The sequence below is a fragment of the Lonchura striata genome, chromosome 31, assembly GCF_050655825.1.
Source record: "Lonchura striata isolate lonStrDom1 chromosome 31, ASM5065582v1, whole genome shotgun sequence".
Taxonomy (NCBI): Eukaryota; Metazoa; Chordata; class Aves; order Passeriformes; family Estrildidae; genus Lonchura; species Lonchura striata.
In genome coordinates, this window is record NC_140733.1 from 10,680,863 (window position 1) to 10,689,360 (window position 8,498).

General features: G+C 53.4%; 1 long non-coding RNA gene across 2 annotated transcripts; it reads right to left on the minus strand.

Moving 5' to 3' along the window:
* Positions 1–1,664: 1,664 nt before the first annotated feature.
* Positions 1,665–7,484, minus strand: LOC146764927 (uncharacterized). Of its 2 annotated transcripts, XR_014950528.1 has the most exons (5): positions 5,417–7,484; positions 4,328–4,449; positions 4,059–4,159; positions 3,828–3,877; positions 1,665–2,662 (listed from the first exon to the last, which is right to left on the minus strand). It is a non-coding gene; the product is annotated as an uncharacterized LOC146764927 (long non-coding RNA). The 2 variants fall into 2 exon arrangements; XR_014950527.1 differs by lacking the exons at positions 4,328–4,449; positions 5,417–7,484 and having other exon boundaries at positions 1,666–2,662; positions 4,059–4,321.
* Positions 7,485–8,498: the final 1,014 nt, after the last annotated feature.

The window sequence follows — 8,498 nt, forward strand, 5'->3', positions numbered from 1 at the left end:
GCCCAGGGGCCCCTGACTGCAAAAAATCCTTATATCGAAGGATGGACCCCACACCGAAGATGTCCCCACCTCAAACTTGTGCTGCCCTGATACACCCAAGGGAGCCCTACAAACGGACATCAGGAACCTGGACTGCTGAGTTTTCTTTCCCAGGGAAAATGGAAAAAGGATGTGCCCAGGGGCCCCTGGCCCTGACTGCAAAAAATCCTTATATCGAAGGATGGACCCCACACCGAAGTCGTCCCCACCTCAAACTTGTGCTACCCTGAAAGACCCAAGGGAGCCCTACAAACTGACATCAGCAACCTGGACTGCTGAGTTTTCTTTCCCAGGGAAAATGAAAAAAGGATGTGCCCAGGGGCCCCTGGCCCTGGGCTGGGGCCTCACTGCAAAGAATCCTTATATCGAAGGATGGACCCCACACCGAAGTTGTCCCCACCTCAAACTTGAGCTGCCCTGATAGACCCAAGGGAGCCCTACAAACTGACATCAGGAACCTGGACTGCTGAGTTTTCTTTCCCAGGGAAAATGGAAAAAGGATGTGCCCAGGGGCCTCACTGCAAAGAATCCTTATATCGAAGGATGGACCCCAGACCGAAGTTGTCCCCACCTCAAACTTGTGCTGCCCTGATAGACCCAAGGGAGCCCTACAAACTGACATCAGGAACATGGACTGCTGAGTTTTCTTTCCCAGGGAAAATGGAAAAATGATGTGCCCAGGGGCCCCTGACTGCAAAAAATCCTTATATCGAAGGATGGACCCCACACCGAAGATGTCCCCACCTCAAACTTGTGCTGCCCTGATAGACCCAAGGGAGCCCTACAAACTGACATCAGGAACCTGGACTGCTGAGTTTTCTTTCCCAGGGAAAATGGAAAAAGGATGTGCCCAGGGGCCCCTGGCCCTGACTGCAAAAAATCCTTATATCGAAGGATGGACCCCACACCGAAGTTGTCCCCACCTCAAACTTGTGCTGCCCTGATAGACCCAAGGGAGCCCTACAAACTGACATCAGGAACCTGGACTGCTGAGTTTTCTTTCCCAGGGAAAATGGAAAAAGGATGTGCCCAGGGGCCCCTGGCGCTGGGCTGGGGCCTCACTGCAAAGAATCCTTATATCGAAGGATGGACCCCACACCGAAGTTGTCCCCACCTCAAACTTGTGCTGCCCTGATAGACCCAAGGGAGCCCTACAAACTGACATCAGGAACCTGGACTGCTGAGTTTTCTTTCCCAGGGAAAATGGAAAAGGATGTGCCCAGGGGCCCCTGGCCCTGACTGCAAAGAATCCTTATATCGAAGGATGGACCCCACACCGAAGTTGTCCCCACCTCAAACTTGTGCTGCCCTGATAGACCCAAGGGAGCCCTACAAACTGACATCAGGAACCTGGACTGCTGAGTTTTCTTTCCCATGGAAAATGGAAAAAGATTGTGCCCAGGGGCCCCTGGTCCTGACTGCAAAAAATCCTTATATCGAAGGACGGAGCGCAGACCGAAGGTGTCCCCACCTCAAACTTGTGCTGCCCTGATAGACCCAAGGGAGCCCTACAAACTGACATCAGGAACCTGGACTGCTGAGTTTTCTTTCCCAGGGAAAATGGCCAAAGGGTGTGCCCAGGGGCCCCTGGCCTTGGGCTGGGCCCTGAGTGCAAAGAATCCTTATATCGAAGCATGGAGCCCAGACCGAAATTCTCCCCATCTTAAACTTGTGCTGCCCTGATAGACCCAAGGGAGCCCTACAAACTGACATCAGGAACCTGGACTGCTGAGTTTTCTTTTCCAGGGAAAATGGCCAAAGGATGTGCCCAGTGGCCCCTGGTCCTGACTGCAAAAAATCCTTATATCGAAGGAGGGAGCCCAGACCGAAGTTGTCCCCAACTCAAACTTGTGCTGCCCTGATACACCCAAGGGAGCCCTACAAACTGACATCAGGAATCTGGGCTTCTGAATTTGCTTTCACTATGTAGATATCCCTCATTCATTGGCAGGGCCCTGCGATCCCCTTGGTTTTCAGGTCCCACGTTTCCTTTTGCTTCCTCAATGTCAAATCCTCACTGGATTTCCCTCATCTTGCATCTCCCACCCCCAAGTACTCAGGGATTTTTTTTCATGCCGAATACCTGTTTTAATCTGACAGTACAAAGCTTTGGCTTGATTTTTTCTGTGCTGGATTTCTCCTTGGGAAATCTGCCACCATATAACCCTAACCACAACCACTTTGCTTTGCTCAGAATTCACAACCTTCAGACCAGCATCATGGCACCTTACCCACTGGCCCTCCACTGGCACCTTCCCAAAGCATTCCAGTAATGCTCCACATTTTCAGTGGGCATCCTGTCTCGCCCTCATCCTGACCCTAAAAATACACCAAGGAATTCTAAAATAGCCATTAGGAAGGTATAACAATTCTCTAAAAGATGCCAGAGAAAGCCTTCAAAAATCCCCTAATAGCCCTGCAAAAAAAAACACTCAAGGAAGCCTGCTCTGCCTCCAAACCCCTTCCTGTTGCCCTCTAGCCCACAGATGTCATCCCTACCTTTTCGCAGCGGGTCCTGTTGTCCTCTGAGGGTTCTGGCGTTGTCCTGGTGCGAGGGTCGCTGCCCTGTCCCACTGGGAGGCTTCCGGTGTGGTCTCGCTGTCAGGCTTGCTGTGCTGTGCTGCTGTTGTTAGGGGTGAAAAGGGAAAAGGCTGCTTAGGGTGAGGTTAGGGCTGGGTGAGGGGTGCTGCACCTGTACCCTAACTTGCCTCCTAAGCTGTACGCTGTAGCCCTGATCCCCACTGGACTGTCCAGCCCTCAGACCCTCTCCCTTCACCCCTGACCCCTCCCTCAGCCCCCCAGCCCTCAGGCTCTGGCTGTCACCCTCGAACCCCCCTTTGCCCCTCAAGCCCCCTCTCCTCTGCTCCTCAGCCCCCAGCTTCTCTGTGTCACCCTCCAGCTGCCCCTGCCCCCCTCAGCATCTCTCTGTGTCACCCACTGTCCCCTCCCCTGTTCCTCCCTCAGCTCCCAGCCTCTGTCACCCTCAAGCTGTCCCTCAGCCTCTATGCCATGAAAAGACCCTAAAAAACCCACAAAAATGCCCTAAAAAAACCCTCATCTTCAAAATGTCTTAAAACCCCGACAAAAACATGAAAATAGCCTCAGAATGCCCTTAAAATACAATAAAAATACTCTACTTTAAAAAGCCCCTAAAACACCCCTAAAAACCCCCAAAGAACGTTTAAAAAATATCTCTAAATATTCCTAGAAGAGCTCTAAAAATAGCCCCAAAATCCTTAAAACACATTGATGAGACCCTAAAGAAACACCGCAGCGAGGGAGGCTGGAAGATGCGAAGCCGCGCTCTCGGCCCCGGGCGCAGCGCGGCTCCGGCAGGAAAGCGGCTCCTCCGGCAGGAAGAGGCGGCGCCAGGCCAGGAGACCCCCGCCCGCTGCCCCCGGCCCGGCGGGGCCGGCACCGGGCCCGGGGGGCCCCGGCGGCGCCCGAGCCCCGCGCCCGGAGCGGACGGAGCGGCGGCACCGGCGCGGCGCCCGCGCCGCCTCCCCCGCCCGCCGGCCCGGCCAAAGCTCCGCTCGGCTCCGCACGGCTCGCACCGGCGCGGCTCCGGCGGGCCCGCGGCAGCCCAGCCGCGCCCAGCTCCCCTTCCGCCCCGGCCAGCCCCGGCACTTCCGGCAGGGCTCCGCGCCGGACCCTTTGCTGCCGGGCCGGGGGCAGAAGAAGCGCCCCGAATGCAGCGGCACAGCCCGATCCCCGCCCTGCCAGCGCTGCCACGGCTGCAGCTCCCTTCCTCTGAAGCCCCGACACTGATGCCACGCTCCGGCGCTCACCTCACCCTAACAAGGGAAAAGAAATGTAGGCTTCCCTTCAATCGTGTCCCCTAGAAGAGAAGAAAAGAAGCAGCTTTCCTCAAATGATGGCAAAAGGGAGAATTTTACCTCAATCCAAACCCCTTAAAAGGTGGGACCACAGGACTGCCCCCTCCAATTCAACCCCAGGATGACGAAATTTCAAAGGGAAAGGAGAAAAGTCCCCGCTATAAAGGCACAGCACCGGCTCACCTGCTTGGCTGCTGCTTCTCGGCACAAAGGTTTGTCCCTGGGCTCCTCCTTTGAGCAATGCTCCACGTATCCAAGTGTGTATCCAGGTGATCCCCCGGACCCTGTCCAAAGCGCCCACCGTCCTTCCAGGAGACAGCCCCGCGAGCCCCCCACAAACTCCTCTTCTCCAGCAGCTCTGTGCAAAACCCGGCTGAGGCAAAGCCTCACCCTTAAATAACCTCCCCCCGGCAGGACACGCCCCTCCTCCTCATCAACTTAACAGCTCGCACCTGCTGCTGTTGCCACTCTCCAACAGCGTCTCTTGGTCTCTCCCTCTCCAGCACACAGCCCACTTCTCACAGACACAGATCCAACAGAAATCTGCTACAGGTGTTGGCTTTTCTTAATCCACCTGGTTACATGATTAAAACACATACATGCATTGATGGTCATTGAGAGAAAGCTTTCCCCTGGAGAAAACAGACCTTTTGCCGGCACACTTTGATACACCTTCGGAAAAAGCAGAAATTGCACCAACTCCTAAGACCCCTGCCGAGGAACCCAGCCCTGCCTGGGACACCCAAAGCAGCAGACCTTGAAAAAGGAGGGGAAAAGTCAAGCTTGGAGTGGAAAAAGAGGATAGAACTACAGCAGCCTTTAAAAATGCCTGCACAGAGCAATAGTGGGAACCAGACACATTTATTCTTTCCTTGCTTTCTGTGATGACATAAATAGGAAGTAAGAACACGTTAAACAAAAGGCAGAGCTAGGATTTTACAGGTCTTCATTTTGGCAGGCTGCATGACAAACACCTCTTCCAGGACTGCGATGCCTTTTGGGGAATGGCAGAGAACGGAGGCAAAAGGTGCCGGGAGCCCTTTCTGTTCCCTTCAGCCCCTGCAGCCCCTCCGGTGCTTTCAGGGCACTCTCTTGGTTCGTTCCTAGAGAAAAAGGCTAGGGCATGATTTTCAAAACTACTGCCCGTCCCCAGTCAGAGTTTCCTACATTCCTGGGTACAAATGAGTGGATGGAGGGAGTGGATGGATGCTGTCCAGCAGTGTCCCCAGGGGCATCTGGAGTGTTCACACTGCTGAGCTGAGAAAAACTCACCAAACCCAGCCCAGGGGCCTGTGATCCTCCACCCACCCGGGGGAACTCCGGTCGCTGTAAACAGAGGCCACAGCGCACACCAGGCTCTGCTGTGCCCGGTGAGGAGTCTCTGTATGAGCCCTGAGCCCTGGCATCGCCTCCCAAACACCACAGAGACCTCTTGTGCCATCAGAGAAAAGCCCTGGAGCAAACGTGTGTCCCCAGCACGATCAACAAGAGATGCAGAATTACCTCCTCAATAAAAACACTGTTTCTGATGGAAATGTTACCTCTGTCAACTGTGAGGATTTTATAGGAATACTGGCTCAAGAATTCAGTGACTTCAGGGATTCCATACCACAGGTTCCTGGGACTGCTTGGGCATCCAGAGCCTATAGTATTGGTTAAACTGGTAGAGCTGAGGATACTTATCAGCTTTGTCACAGAGCTGGAACGTCACGCAGGGAGCAAGGGGTTCTCTCGGAGAGTGCAGGAGGCCAGTGAAAACAGCACCAAGGTCCTCCACGACGTCTGCTCCTAGAAAAGCCAAATAAATTAAACTATTGACATGAGCACGGACACTGGGGCAACCTTCCTTACTTTGGGCCTTGCCAGCAGCCCACAGAGCCTCACGCAGAAAAGAACTGATCGAGATCAAAAAGTGTTCCTAGTGACCTAGACAGGTGCTCCTGGCCGCTGAGGTACCTGAAAAACCCTCCAGACATCATCAGCTCTTGCTTAAGCAAATAATCCACCTTCACCGTGTTGTGCCAAAAACACGCCCGGCCCTTAACAGGGAGAGACCCTGCCAGGCACCGCCTCAGAGAAGAACCGAGCTGTACTGGGGGGACACACCCAGCCAACGTGTACGAGTTAAACAGAATTTTCTCTCAGAACTGGGACTTTCAGCACCCCCCAGGTGCTACTCGACTGCCACATACACACAGAGGGCTTCGTGAGGTGCTCTGGGGTTGGCCAGTCCTGCTCCAAGCCCTGCTGATGCCCCGGTGGTTTTAAGGATGTCCTCAAGGAGGTGGTAGAACCTCACAGTGTTTGCCCCTGGAGCTTAATTTCTGAAGTTTTCCTTGGGAAACGCACCCACTTCCTACTTAACAAGGCAGTCCCCTCTCCCTGCTCTCAGGAAGAGCTGCCCACAGGCACGGGAACCACCTTCCTCTCCTGATCGCCACGCTCTGCCCTTAAAACGCTGTTACTGAGGCCAGCTACTTCCACACCAAGACTGTCCATGCAGGGACAGTGTCCCTTCTCTTCAGGGTCAGGGAAAAAGGGCAGAAGCACCTACAGAGCTTCAATGCCCCTCCTGAGCACAAAGCACCGTGAATCTGCACCTCCTGCTGCTTGCAGGGAAGATAATAAAATGCCTCAAGGTAAAAAATGATAAATGGTAAAAAATTATTACAAGAGGGTAGAAGTGATGCTGCTTTCACTCCACTGCTAGAAATGACACATAAAACATAAAAAAAAACCCTGTACCTGTTCCATTTTAAGACTGAAACAACAGCATATTCCTGGCTGCTCATGCAGCAGGGACAACAGCACTGAAGGGAAATGTTTGGATAATCATGTCTTCATTTAAAGAGAACCCAATTCCTTCATCTAAGCCATCACTGCCCTCCATCAGAACAGCCAGCACATCCACGACATCTAATAAGCGAAGGAAAAAATGTAAGCAGAGGATCCAGACTTACTGGGAAAACAACAGAGGTAGAATGCAACATTCCAGGAACACAAGGTAGCTTTTTAGTCACAAAAAAAAAGAAAGAAAAAAAAAAAACACCCAAAAAAAACTAAAAAAAAAAAACCCACCAAAAAACAAAAAACCCCAAAAAACCCCAAAGGCACATTTGCCAGGCAATACAATGTTAGGGGCAGCACAAAAATCACAGCTGTACTTCACTCTGCCTTTCAAAGCTGCTGTCCAGCACAGGTTGCCCACAGAAGCTGTGGCTGCCCCCGGATCCCTGGAAGTGTCCAAGGCCAGGCTGGACAGGGCTTGGAGCACCCTGGCATGGTGGAAGGTGTCCCTGCCCATGGCAGGGGTGGAACGGGACGAGCTTTAAATAAAGGTGCCTTCCCATCCAAACCCTTCTGGGATTCCACGATTCTGTGAGCAGCCCCAGGCAGATGGGCTAAATTTCCATTGTGGTTCGGAAATGCTGCTGCAAGAGCACAAACAGATTTCAAATACTGTTCAAGTGGCACAACCACATCAAAAATTACGTCTGGGGGTAAAGTGGCAACTCTGCAATTCCAGCCTCTGATACCAAGGACACATGGAGGGCTGAATCCAGGGGGCGTTCGGGGTCCGAGTCGGGGTCGTCTTCATGAGCCACCAGCCTGGGGACCCAAAATTGGGGGGAACCCCGAATTGGGGGGGGACCCAAAATTGGGGGGGTCCTGGGGGGCTCTGGAAGGTCTTTGCAGCATCCCAGGAAGAATTTTGGGAGTCCCAAGGGGGGGTTTGGGGAGTCATGAAGGGAATTTAGGGGGTCTCAGAGAGTTTTTGGGGGGTCCCAGGAGGAATTTTGGGGACCCTGATGGGAATTTTGGGGATCCCAGGGGGTGTTTTGAGGTCCTGGAGAGCTTTTTGGGGGGGTCTCAGGGAGTTTTTGGGGTCCCAGGAGGAATTTCAGGGGTCCTAAAGAGAAATTTGGAGGTCCCAGAAGGTGTTTTGGGGTGACAAATAGAATTTTGGGGGTTCAAGGGGTGTTTTGGGGTCCCGAAGGGAATTTTGGGGGTCCCAGTGGGGTTTTGGGGGTCCTGAAGGGAATTTTGGGCGTCCCAGGGGGGGTTTTGGAGTCCTGGGGAGAATTTTGGGTATCTCAAGAGGTTTTTGGGAGGAATTTTGGGGTCCCAAAGAGAATTTTGTGGGTCCTGGGGAGGGTTTGGGTCCTGAAGTAGAATTTTGGGGGTCCCAGGGGGTTTTGGGGGGTCCCAGGAGGAATTTCAGGGACCCTGATAGGAATTTTGGGGGTCCCAGCGGGGGTTTTGGAGTCCCAAAGGGAATTTTGGCCAACCCAGGGGGAGTTTTGGAGTCCTGGGGAGAATTTTGAGGGTCTCAGGGGGTTTTTGGGTGGAATTTTGGGGGTCCCGAGTGGAATTTTGTGGGTCCTGGGGAGGGTTTGGGGTTCTGAAGGGAATTTTGGGGGTTTCTGGGAGTTTTTTGGGGGTTCCAGTAGGAATTTTGAGGTCCTGAAGGGAAATTTGGGGGTCCCAGGGGGGGTTTTGGGGTCCCAAAGGGAATTTTGGAAGTCCCAGGGGGGATTTTGGGGTCCTGGAGAGGTTTTTGGGTGTCCCAGGGGGCCTTGTGATGTCCTGGAGAGAATTTTGGGGGTCTCAGGGGGTCTTGGG